This window comes from Podarcis gaigeae, assembly GCF_964106915.1.
Source record: "Podarcis gaigeae genome assembly, chromosome: 5".
Taxonomy (NCBI): Eukaryota; Metazoa; Chordata; class Lepidosauria; order Squamata; family Lacertidae; genus Podarcis; species Podarcis gaigeae.
This window is the reverse complement of record NC_139681.1, coordinates 24,739,007-24,752,354: the sequence shown is the minus strand read 5'-3', so window position 1 is coordinate 24,752,354 and position 13,348 is coordinate 24,739,007. Positions and strand designations below refer to the sequence as shown.

The following is a 13,348-nucleotide window of genomic DNA, read 5'->3' as shown; positions in this document are numbered from 1 at the left end:
TTCCCAGAATTCTTTGTATGTGTGATGTGCATGCACAATTATACCACTTTAACATGATGGCTTCCTCCAAGGAATCCTGGGAACTGAACTTCATTAAAGGTGCTGAAAGCTGTTAGGACACTCCTATTCCCCCACATATCTACAATTCCCTGGGAAGAGGAATTGATGGTTAAACCGCTCTGGGAACTGTAGCTCTGGAAGGGGAATGGAGTCTCCTAAAAACTCTCAGCACCCTCAACAAACGACAGTTCCCAGGAGTCTTTGGGGGAAGCCATGACTGTTAAAATGCTGTAGCATTACTTTAAATATATGGGGCAGATGTGGCCTAAGTCAGACCAATGGTCTGTCTAGCTCAGTATCAACTGTATAGACAGTCAGGAATCACTGCCAACCCTACCTTGACATGCTGGTGTTTGAACCTGGTGTTTTTCCCGTGCAAAATATGTGCTCAGCTGCTAAGACATGGCTCCTCCCTACTGTATAACTGCTTCATCATCTCAGGTCTCCCCAAGTCCCAAAGTGGGCAAATGTCCCAAATCCAGGCCTTGTTTTAGCTTCCAAGGAACCTCTCAGCTCAAGGTCAACACAAAAAAACAGCTGCCTCAATGGTGCCTTAAGGCCCCACCTGTGTGTTTTATTAAGCCAGCAGCAAGCTGTTTCTGTTGTCTTCTGTTCTCAGAGGTCCATGCATTGCCTGACGGGTTCTTTCCTTTCCTCGCCACCTGACACATCTGGACTGTACTTCATATTTGTTTGCTGGCTTCAGGTGGCTGTTTGCTCTCTCTGCTTTTTAAAATTCCGAGTCAAGAGATGAGAGACATTAATGGCCTGTCCAGCACTGCATTAAATGGTGAGCAAAACACGCCTCATTTACTAAAACACCCTAGTTCGGCAATACGATTGCTAGAGTCAATACCGGTGATCTCGCGAACGGAAGCTCAGGTAAGTATTGACACAAACTCTGCTGGCTGCATGACTGGATTAGAAGAACCACTAAATAAGGCTCGGCTCACCACCATACCAGAATGGGGAAAGACGGCTTAGTGGTTTTTAGTAGTTTTTTTTGCATTTCATGGTATACCAATTCTGTTAAATAAATCAATAAAAAGGAAAGAGTTTGGAAGCAAGTAAAGTAATATGCAAAAATTGCCTAAAGAGGGTGTGCATACAAAAGACTGTTAAGACTTAAATGAATTAACCAAACCTATGCCATTTAAGATACTGCATTTATCCCATGAATGGTGCACAAAGGAGGATAAGGGGCCTGCACAGAGACATCTGAGCACCAGTATGTTGTGTTATCGGAGGCCTAGGACAAGGAGGAAGGGCCTTGGTTTCCTATACCCTTTTTCGAAGGATGGTACTTTGTAAATGTTTAGTGCAATAGAAATGAAATCCATATGCCAGAGCAAAAAATCAGAATGCAACCTTTGAGGACACTTCTGCAAAGGCAGGAGTAGCCAATGTGGTGTACTTTGGTGTATAATGTGTTGTACTCTATCCAACATGACAAATAGTTGGGGGTTAAGGGGAGTTGTGGTTCAACAACATTGGAAGGGGGGCACCACATTGATTACCTCAGTATTGTGGATACACAGGCCCAGATACGAACGGACATTGGTGCCTCTCTCACACAACTAACTGCCTCTGTGTTGCTCCGTGCTGACGTGCCCACCATTTGCTCAGTTATTTTCCACCGAGATTCTATTCAGAAGGGATGAGCACTATTCCCACTGATGCAGAAAGAAAACGCTTGCTGAGACACACCTCCCACCTGGGAAAGGCAAAGAATTTGGCATTTTGACACGTGCCTCCAGTTTCGTTTATCTGGGCTTAAAATGCTAAGCCACCTGAATGCTCCACCTATTGAAAATATTTGCCCAGTGAGCATGGGGGGTGTCTTGGTTTGTATATAAAACCAGCATAGGCTGGAGACACTGCAGCAGAATGTTTAGAAGGCCGTTGTTTTAAATTTGGTTAAAGACAGAAGCTGTTGAAAACAACCATGTCTGGAAAGCAACCATGTTTTAAGGGCTTCGCTCAACAAGCTGAAGGGACTGTGCAGGATGCTGGTAAGAAACTCTATCATCTATCTATCTATCTATCTATCTATATCTATCTATCAATCTATCTATCTATCTATCTTGGTTTCACTTCAGATGCCCAATGAAAAGGAGTTTTGTTCTCAGGGCTGGTTTATACATTCTCAGTAGCATCAAGCTGGTCTCCTTCCGTCCTGGTCTCTGCTTCTTGTAAACCAGAATGCACCGTTCTGAAAAAGTGTCTTGCAGATTGAAGACACTTCCAACTCTATGATTCTACAACTCTGTGGCATAGCGGGTTAGGCTGCATCCACACAGCATTTTATTTCATTTTCACAAAGTTTCCTTATCTGATAATTTCCACACTTTATGCAATCTTTCCCACAATGTAAAAACCACTTCTGGAAAAACAGTGGAATCTAGCAGTTATTTGGCTCCAGGGAAAAAAAAAATCAATTTTACAACCAGTTAACTCAGCAAATTGCGGGAGTTCTGTGTTGTAGTCTCAGGTGAAGAAATTTCAGGCAGTATTCAAGCATACTTTTTTTTCTACCATATCAAATTTAGCACGACATGGTGGTATATTGAGCAACAAGCCACAGTTCCATAATGCAAAAGGTGATGTAGTATAAAAGAAACATTAAAATTTGGGGTAGAAGTGGTAGCATTATAATTAGGATGCTTGGTATCCATCTGTCTTGGGAGACAATGGAGGAGTGCGTCTTTGGGGGTGATGTCAAAATATTGGAAGGTTACAGTGCCTGCTGTGGCTGTAGAGACCGATACAGGAGAGACATGCTTTGTTGCAGTTGAGGCAGATGAAGGTTGTGCTGTTGAATGCAGCCTTAAACAAGGTGTTGTTGTTTTTAAATGCTTGAAGGAGGCTGAAAAAAACCAAAACAAAACCATGTGCAGTCTGAAGTGGAATAGTCCAGGAAGAGCTTCACCAAAGAACGGGTTAGCCCTTCAGCAACAGGGATCTAACAATGGCATTTCTTGATTGACATTATATGGTCTGCTTAATAGTCCTGAGCGTTAAAGAGGATGCAGCTTACTTTTATAATGTTTATTGCATTGTATCTTGCCTTTCCTCTGGATAGCTCAGAACAATGTACCCCACTCCCGATTTTATCCTCATGACTATGCTGCAGGGGTGCCAAGTTGAATAAAATGGGGGGGGGGAGTGAGCCCTGCCTCACATAAATGATCACATGAAGTGGTACACGCACACCATTCGAATGGCAATGCCCATCAAATTGGAGGGGGCTCAAATATTTTATGGGGTCCCCTGAAGGGACCTCAGCCCCTAGGAGTTGGCTCTTATGCTATGCTGTGAGATAGGTCAGGCTGAGAGATGGAATGGCAATGCAAGCATCAGTGTTTGTTGTTGTTGTTTAGTCGTGTCTGACTCTTCGTGACCCCATGGACCAGAGCATGCCAGGTACTCCTGCCTTCCACTGCCTCCTGCAGTTTGGTTAAACTTATGTTAGTAGCTTTGAGAATACTGTCCAACCATCTCGTCCTATGTCGTCCCCTTCTCCTTGTGCCCTCAATCTTTCCCAGCATCAATTAGGGGAATGGTGTGGGCTAGCCATCACTGTAGTACGCTCAGAGGAATAGTGAGATTTCTTTTCTGTACCGAAGTTAAATAGCCTTCTTGCTCACCCCATTACTTGTGATGTCACTGCTTTCCTCTCTCCTAAAAACAACTCAGTTCTGAAAAACATGTACATTCATGTCCTCAGATGCCACTGATATGCTAGGTCACAGCCATTCACCCAGGTGCTGTGATAAGGAAGATCTTGTTTTCCCTATGATATCTATGTACTCAGCGTGCACTCAAAGAACATCTTGTTATTGTCTGCTGATGCATGACTGATAAAGTTATCAATCTGAACCACAATTCTAACCTCATGATGCAGGACCACACAGCTTGTGGACCCACCAAGAGGATCTCACAACCCATCAACTACAAACGGAAAATGTGCCAGGGATTCTGGGGCTTCTACATGCATGCATGGGTCTGCAAAAACACACCATGGATACAAGATGATCCTCAAGTATTGCTGATGTTTTCAGCTTGGTGGGAGTTACACTTTGCTAGGGGCGGGGGAGAAATGTGATTCAGAGCCTGTGTGGTGTAGTTGTTAAAAGCGGTAGATTCGTAATCTGGTGAACCGGGTTCGCTTCCCTGCTCCTCCACATGCAACTGCTGGATGACCTTGGGCTAGACACACTTCTCTGAAGTCTCTCAGCCTCACTCACCTCGCAGAGTGTTTGTTGTGAGGGAGGAAGGGAAAGGAGAATGTTAGCCGCTTTGAGACTCCTTCGGGTAGTAATAAAGCAGGATATCAAATCCAAACTCTCTTCTTCTTCTTCTTCTTCTACTTCTACTACTACTACTACTACTACTACTACGACTACTGAGGTGAGCCAAACTGATTTGCACTTCCTGAAACAATACACGAACCGAAATGCAGCCATCCTTCAAAATGCACTTCTTCAAATTTTGCAACACAGTTCTCCGGTCAAGCAATATGTACAAAAATGCCTATGCTATTGTAAAGTGTACAAATAATGTATGCATTGGTGAAAATAATGCACAAAAATGTTATAAAAGGGGGACTGCTTGTGAAAATATGCATATTAAGCAAAATTGGATACGAAAAATGTGTACATTAGGCGAAATCACACTAAAATGGTGAATTTTCATGAGGACTTTAAAAAAATAATAATTTGCAAACTGATATTAAAATTTCTACAAATTTTTAACAAATGAACTGAAGATGGGAAAAATTTGCAACTGAAAGAACCCAAATTTACAGATTTTCTCACCCCTACAGTTTGCACAGGTTTTATTATAAATTGCTCCAGGAGAAGAATACATCCTGAAAGAAACCTATGATATAAATAAGAATAAAATAAATATTTCCCTTTGATTTTCCTAGTACCTTCCCTTTTTACAACTGATTTTTTTTATTAAAAAAATCTCTTTTTTTCTCTTTCTTGCAGTAAACAAGGTGGGACAGGCCACGCAGCAAGTTGTGGACCAAGCTACCCAGGCGGGTCAGAAAGGTAGGACTCAAAATTGCTACTAGCTTAAAAGCAGATTGTCAATTATAGCATGAGCTGTGCCTGTTCCATTTATGATATGTGTATACAACCCTTGGTAGGTTGCATAAGGTCAGTGGTAGCCAAGCATCTGCTTTGTAAACATAATGTCTTTTCCCAGGGGAATTCTGAAAATTATAGCTCTGTGAACACGGCAGCTGACTCAGTCTTTGCCGGTGTCATCCCAATGAGGAAGGCGCGCAAACCGGGATTCTGCCAAGTGCAGGGAAAACGCAGCAACATCACAACTGACCTCAAAGCAAGATCCCATCCCTAATTTTTGACAGGCTAGGGAAAGGGGAAGCTGGGACATGAGGAGTCAAAGAATATTAAGTGGGCTATCCTGCTTTTAGGGACGCGGGTGGCGCTGTGGGTTAAACCACAGAGCCTAGGACTTGCTGATCAGAAGGTCGGCGGTTCGAATCCCCGCAACGGGGTGAGCTCCCGTTGCTCAGTCCCTGCTCCTGCCAACCTAGCAGTTCGAAGGCACGTCAATAAATAGGTACCGCTCTGGTGGGAAGGTAAACGGTGTTTCTGTGCGCTGCTCTGGTTCGCCAGAAGCGGCTTAGTCATGCTGGCCACATGACCCAGAAGCTGTATGCCGGCTCCCTCGGCCAATAAAGCGAGATGAGTGCCGCAACCCCAGAGTCGGCCACGACTGGACCTAATGGTCAGGGGTCCCTTTACCTTTACCTTATCCTGCTTTTGCAGGCAGTGGTTGTTCAGACTGGGCAGCACATTGAAGCTACACATTAGGAACCAAGTGCTTGGGAAACCCCAATTAGTAACATCCTTCCTTCCCTTTTTACAGCTGTGGACCAAGTGTACAAGGCAGCTCAAGATGGTGTGACCGACCTCGAGAAAAAAATTGGACTCAAGAAATGATGGCCATTGTGATATTGAAATCAGACCAAAGAACGTTTGGCATCCTCAGATTCACACTTCCCTCTTCCATTCTGTCATAATCCTTATCCTTACAGAAAGCATGAAATATATTCTCTCCACGCCCCCTTTTCTGATTTGCAGATTTGCAGTCCAAAGAAAAGAAAAGGATCATATCGCCACCTTCCTTCAGAAGGAAAAACGTGCCAGATTTGGACAACTGAATTGTCTAACTACCTAGTTCGGGTCATTTTGGCACCTGTGATTGTCATATGGCATGAAAAAAGAGGGCTGCCCCCGAGATAAGATTTTCATATCCCCTGCCAATCTCACGCCCCATTCTTGTAAAGACAAGACATCATACTACCACCAGTATATCAGGAGTCATTCCAAGGATGGAATTAACTCACCTTTTGTCTGCTTTCTCAAAAAAAATAGCTGTCAACTGGCTGCCACTGGGCTAAATTAAGCAGTACATTTATGGCCCTCCTAATTTCCAATCCTAGAGGCGAAAGAGGAATGGAAATGAGCAGAATCAGTGACAGAGGGATTTTGGCAGGAAGCCATTTTGGTAGATAAGGTGTGAAGCTTTGTCCCATGCTTCTACTCTCTTGTTAAAGTGGCCCCTCTGGCAACACTAGTTGTTGACCCAGGAGAGAAGGGTTTTATTTTCCAAAGTTATTCATATTGACTTTCCCTGTCCAAAAAATGGTTAGGCTCCAGGAGCCTGCCATGTAGTGCATTTTTTGGAATCTTTCCTATTTCAAGAAAATGTGGGTCGGCAATACAGCACTGCACTGTTAGCCCTCCACCCTACAGGACCACAAATAAACTGCAATTTGCCATTGCTACTGAACAAATAACAATCAATGCTCAACTTTGCTTGTCTTCCTGAGATCTGAACAACTGCACTGTGCATAGCCAACCTGCACCTTGTGTGCACTTCTGCACATAATGTCTTTTACCACTAAACCTGTGAAGGTTTTCTGGTGGATGTATTTTGAAATAGATCAACTCCTTTCTTGGTCTTTATCTGAGAAATGGGCTTCATCTATATATAGTTTAAAACACAGTAGGTGGAATGGTTTCTAATGCTGTGTTACGTTTGCTCCACCATGGAGCTAGAGGTGTGCAGCCTGACAGTGCAACACTGCATTGTGAGTTCTCCAAGCACGATCAAACAATTGGAGGAACTACCACCATTTCTGATACGCATTATCACGAATGCGCAGAAAAACCCATTGCCACCTGGGATCAGTTTTTGAGATCTCAACAATTGTACTGTGCACTTCCAGGCTGCACTATTTTTAGTTGAAACAGACTGCTTTCTTTAGCAGAGTAGTCTGTAATTGTATTGAAAACTCTGCAGTGATGCAATTTTAAGGCAGTCATAAGAATGGCTCTTAAGGCAGTCAATGGCAACTATTGCAAAACTGCAAAGTTTATTGAGGAGGGTGCAGGATAGCAATGGAACACTGTGTTGTTCGCTCTCTTCCAAGCAAACACAATCAACCAACCAACAGGTGATAGCAATACCCGTAAAGCATAATTGTTAACGCAGAAGTACTATTTGTTGTTTTACTTTTCATGTCTTTCCTTTTCTTGACTTGAATGTTAATAATAATAAAAAATATGCATGACAATCTCAATTCTTTGTGTGCTTACATGTGACTGAGCTCTATGCTGCATTTCCCCCCTATGGGAGTTGACAGTAACTTGCAAGGATAAAATCACAGGTGAATAAGTGGTTGTCCAAGCCACCCAACCCTCCATGCCTACCTCCTTTCATTGTAGGGGCACTTTGAGATTGGGCATCATGTGGCATGGAGCAAGGAAGTCCCTGGTTTTATTTAAACCACATTTCAGCCATTCAACTCAGGGTGTGAGACCTCCGGGTATAGGGCAGTATATAAATTCAATAAACAAAATAAATTCGGCATGGCGCAGGAGATCCACTATCAAGATATAGCTTCTTATGGATCTAGCTAGCTGAATTATACTGAGCAGTTTTGCCCAGAATCATTTACTTTTACTGCCAGCAGCTTTCCAGGTTCTCCAGCAGAGATCTCACCCATCACCTACTCCCTGAGCAGTTACCTAAAGAAGCAAGGGGTTGCGCTTGGGCCCTTCTGTATGCAAAGCATCCCTTCCGTCCTGAACCTACCTGGCAGCAAGTCAGTCCGGGGTCAATCCACGTGTCCGAAGTACAGTCCCACAAAAATCCTGGAGCATCCAAGCTGAGGTCTATCAACATGGGCAGTTGAGCAAACACAGGCCCTCAGCTCTGCTTCCCTTTCTGCATGCTGATTGCAGCATCTGGGCTTGACGAGGCATGTGACCCTCACCTGTTCCAAGCCTACTCCAGCTGAGGAATTGCACACTGAGAGCTAGCGAGTCTCACCTGGCCAGCCAGGAAGCTGGGTTTGGGGCCCTTGCCTGCCTCAGCCTCTTGGAGCACCCCTCCCGCTGCTCCCTATGCCTCAGAGCCCACCATGTTCATGGAGACAGGGGCCTCTCTGGCTCTGGTGATGGGTCCTGCTGCTCTGGTTCCTGTGCACTGACTCCCATCCTCTCATCATCCTCCGTCACCCTGTGAGTAATTCCTACATGAACCTCTCCTTCCCCACCCCCAGTTTGCCCCCGTGTGTTGCAGTCCAAGCTACACCCCTCTCCAGGATCCTCTTCCACCTCCCCATTGTCCTGCCAGTTCATGACACCTTGTATGCCAAAGTTAGGCCCTTAAATCTGCCAGTGTATGTGTTTTTCTTTGAATCAATCAATCATCAAAAACACGTTCAAAGCAGCCCTGGGGAGTCACCATTCTGATCAGAGAAAGGGAGATGGAGCGTCAACATTTTCCCTTTGCAACATTTTGTCTATCTAAGGACTCCCCAATCTGATATTTGCCCCACTGGAGGTGGGGATCCTGGCGTACAAATAGCAAAGAGTGGAACAACCTGGGCAGGGCCTTAAAGCCAAGGACAGAGTTTGAGCTGGATGCATAATGTGATGGGGACCCAGTGCAGGGATGGGAGGATTGGTGTGAGTGACGGAGAGATCAATGCTTTTCAGAGGCGAGTTTTGGGTTAGAGGTTAAAAGACTAAGCTGTGACAAGGGAAGGCCAGAGAGCCACAGCACACACCCCAAATGGTAAATTTGTATCATTTATTGTGATGCAAAATTCTGAGATACTTTTAGACAGGTTATTATTTTGTAATGCCCAGGACAAATAGCCCTGCTTGTAATAGACCCAATTTCCCCCCTCTGTGTGGTATACAAAGCCACTGAGGATAAGTTCACCCATGTCAATTTCTCACTCTTTGACCAGATCATCGTGTGCGTGATGATGCCCTGCAGATTCCACAAGCAGCCTCAGGTTAAGCAACACTGATGCACATTTTCGCATGTCAGTGTTACTGCAGTTTCTCTTTCCAGCCACGGTGTGGAGTAGAAGCCTAAGAATACAATTTTCAGGGTTTGCCGTGTTTTCTTTCCACAGCTTGTGAAGCAGTGCATGCTGATGTTAGAGATTAAGGCACATGTAGGAACAAGACAACTGACCACAGTAGAATTTGTTTTCTAAGTGCACAGAGTCAGCCCAAGGCATTCTGCTAGGTAGAGCAGTGAATGGCAGTTCCTCCCTTCCTAAATAGGGAAGCAGGGAGAGTTCAATTCAGTTTGAATAGAAAGGCACACATGCCTAATCCGTGCTTCCCAAAACGATATGAGAATCAAAACACAACGATCCTTCAAAATTAACACAACTCAATTTTGCAGTGTAGTTCTCCACCCAAGCAATGCTTACAAAAATGTATATATTGGGGTGGGGGGGAGTGTGCATAAAATTTAATGTGTATTACTGAAAATCATGCGTCGTAGTAGGGAAAGCTCCTTCAGAAAATGTGTACATTAGTCAAAGCTGCATATAAGCATGCATTGGATGAAATCTGTAGTAAAACACTGGTGAATTTTCATTTTTCAAAATCCGTAAATCGGTGCAGAAATGTGGAAAACTGAATTTAAGATGGGGGAAAAGAGAAACTGAGAGAACTAAAATGGACAGATCCCTCCATTCCTATTCCCAAATCAAGGTGCGAAGTATGGAGGTACCTCAGTTTATTAACTTAATCTGTTCCGGAAGTCCATTCTTAAACCGAGGCGCACTTTCCCTAATGAGGCCTCCCGCCACCAGTGCCCTTCCACCATTCGGTTTCCGTTTGTAGACCAAGGAGCACCACTTCTGGTTTTGCGGAGTTCGTAAACCAAATTGTTCGTAAACAAGACTGTTCTTAAACTGAGGTACTACTGTATCTGAACCAAGGCAAGATATTGGGGCAGCTAGCTGAGCCCAAAAACCAAACAAGTGGCTCTCGCTTCCTGGACAGTAAAAAGAGAGTGGTGAAAAATCAAATAACTATTGTTTGCCCTCTCATGACACCCAGAATCATGTGTGGGAGCACTCATTTTGCCTAATGGTCGGACTGGATCCCAGCATCACTGCAGAAGACAGCAGTTAGGGGCCTACTTCAGAATGCTTTTAGGGTTTGGGGGGGCAGGGGAATGTCATTGATTCAATAATAGTGCACAACACAACATGTCATTGACATAATAATAGTGCATGAGTGGTGGGCTTATTTTGGACCACCCACACAACATTCTGCTGTATTAGCTGTTCTGTGATGCTCCATCCCATACAGCGGCAAGCACTGAGATCAGAGAAATGACACTTGTCAAAATTCTCCCTTCTTTTTAACACTTAAAAGGTCCTTATCGCTGCATCACATACCAAGCTGAGCAGATATGCTTTCCAATATGCATTGTAAACATGAAAGAAAACTCTTCTCTTCACCCGAAACTGTAGAAATAATTACTGATGCTTGCCAACTGCCACCTTAAGAGACTGGGAGAATTTTGGGGAGTGAGTAGTGCTATTTTTCTAGAAAACTCACCAGGAGCACCTCCCTTGTTTTCTTTTAATGGCAATGGCGCCCACCTGAGAGGTGCTGGAACTGAGTTCTAGTGAGTTTTGGCTGGGGGGAAAAGGCTCATTAGGTCTTATTTCTGGGTATTTTATTTCTGTATTAGGAGTGCACTGTTAATGAATGCTGAATTTTGAAACTGTGGAAGTATGGGGGATTTTTCTTCTCTTCCCCTCCCCATTTTTTTCTTTAGGTATGAAATGGGCATTTTGTCACTCTCAGGGCATCCGATCAGTATCTGGCAGTACACATAAAACTAGAAAAACTGGAAAAGGTTAAGAGGCTGTCTTGCCCGTCAACCTACCTCAAGGACTCTTAAAAAAGCATAACCTGTTGTTTTAGCGATATGGCATGTTGTCTGGCTGGCTGGTACGCATACCTAACATTGCCTAAAAGTGTACCTTGGACACCATAGAAAGCAACATAGAAAGCAAGCATCAATAAAGAGCAATGGAACTTTGGGTTCTGAGAACAAAGTGCCTACCTTCTCATAGGTATTTTTAATGTTATTGAGATTTCTAGTCTTTTCCCCTGTCTCAAATCCAAGACTTGCCAGAGGAATGCATGTTCATAGAATGTAAGGTGTTCGGGAGACAAAAATAGCTTTCCAGTGTGAAACGTAAGATACATTTTACCACATGTATTGGCTATTGTTCCCCAACCCCTCAGCCAATGCCCCCACCCGAACAACCCCTAAACAACTGGGTTCTTCTATACCTGAAAACAGGGAGGGGGTGAGATGGTGGTACTACTGGAATAATCAATCTTTGATTGATGTGCAGCCCACCAACTAAAATCATAGATCTGGTATAATTGGATAACCTCTTTTTGACTTCTTGGATAGAAAGAAAAAAGTATGAGCCCAAGATGCCCGGATTGAACACTGGGAACATCAGCAGAAGGAAAAATAAATGGATACTACTCTGGATTGAACATTAAACTGCTGAATAGTTTTTCCCTTTAGGAAGATTAACATTTACCTGAAATCTGCTTCCTTGCATTTCTCACCCATTAGCTCTCTAATTCTGCCCTCTGAGCACCTGAGAACAACAGATTCAGAAATAAGGCTTCTATGCTAAAAACCATTTGTTTGGCTTAAGCCCTGGCACTAAAAACCAATGCACCAGAAACTGAGAATTGGCAGGCAGGCAGGAAGTGATTTACTGACTATGGACCACTTTCCATCCTATACCTGCACCTTTGTGTCTGGAGCAGGAAAAGGGTGAGGTATCCTGGTAACTGTTTCTGCCAGCTGGCTGTTGCTGTCAGAAACAACCAAGAGTTAGAGATGGAAAAGTCCATAGACTTCAACTGGCTACCCCCATGGGCCAGTTTGTGAATGGTGAGACTTAACGCAACCAAAGGTTGGATTTTAGTTCAAGAACCCTGGAACAGTGGCATAACTGCAATGAGTCATTGCGCATCCTCATATACATAATGCTCATCATCTTTTTTTCAGCACCATCTTCCAACAGGTATCACCTGTCACAGTCCCAACTCTCCCATCACACAAGAGGTACCCTTGACTAGAATGGAGGCGAGAAGTTCATCACATAGCACTGTCACACATGGGTGGATTGTGTGAATCCACCCATTTGCAAAGGCAGAATCCATTTGCCATACAATGAGCCTCAGCACAGGAACATAGGAAGCTGCCTTATGTGAACAGCAGAGTCAAGACTATTGGTCCATTTAGCCCAGTCTTGTCTATTCTGACTGGCAATGACTTCCCACCAAGAGGTTGTGCACATCTGCTGTTACCTGGTCCTTTTAACTGAACTCAGCGGAGAAGCTTCTGCAAGCAAAGTATTGTCTAACACAGAGTGATCTTTCTTCTTCCCTGGAGGAGTCCTTCCATCCGACGAACCCAACAGAGCATTTTCCAGAAAGGAAAAATTCAAGCAGGTCGGCACAATTTGTGATCCACCAGACTGAACATGGTTTTTCGGTCACAGATCAGAGGCTTGCCTGGTGCCATTTTTGCACCCCAAAAACAGACGGCTGAATTAATCTCCTGCACAGCTGCATCCAGTTTGGTCACAGGTTTTTGATTTGAAGTTTATGTGCTTTCAAACACAGTAATTAGTATCTTTGGACTGGTGTCATTTCTCCCTTCCCATACATTGAAATTTACCATTATTTGGCCTTATAAAACCTCCGGCTCTTCTGAAAGCCATCATTATGGAAACATTTCATAACAGCAGGCTGGCCAGGCCAGTCCACAACCACTCTTGTTTTGCAGCTGTGGAAAACTACTTTGGTTAAAAAAGATTTAAAAAGTGCCAAACCCCACCCTCTCCCTTGCAGGGAAGAATACAGTAATTCCAAACATC

General features: G+C 44.0%; 2 long non-coding RNA genes across 3 annotated transcripts; one reads left to right on the top strand and one right to left on the bottom strand.

Moving 5' to 3' along the window:
* Positions 1–609: 609 nt before the first annotated feature.
* Positions 610–2,291, bottom strand: LOC310845458. 2 transcript variants are annotated; one of them, XR_014564765.1, is made up of 3 exons: positions 2,203–2,291; positions 1,578–1,774; positions 610–786 (listed from the first exon to the last, which is right to left on the bottom strand). It is a non-coding gene; the product is annotated as an uncharacterized lncRNA (long non-coding RNA). The 2 variants fall into 2 exon arrangements; XR_014564766.1 differs by having other exon boundaries at positions 610–783.
* Positions 1,882–7,684, top strand: LOC310845414. The gene is made up of 3 exons (XR_014564684.1): positions 1,882–2,072; positions 5,055–5,117; positions 5,965–7,684. It is a non-coding gene; the product is annotated as an uncharacterized lncRNA (long non-coding RNA).
* The last annotated feature ends 5,664 nt before the right edge of the window (positions 7,685–13,348 follow it).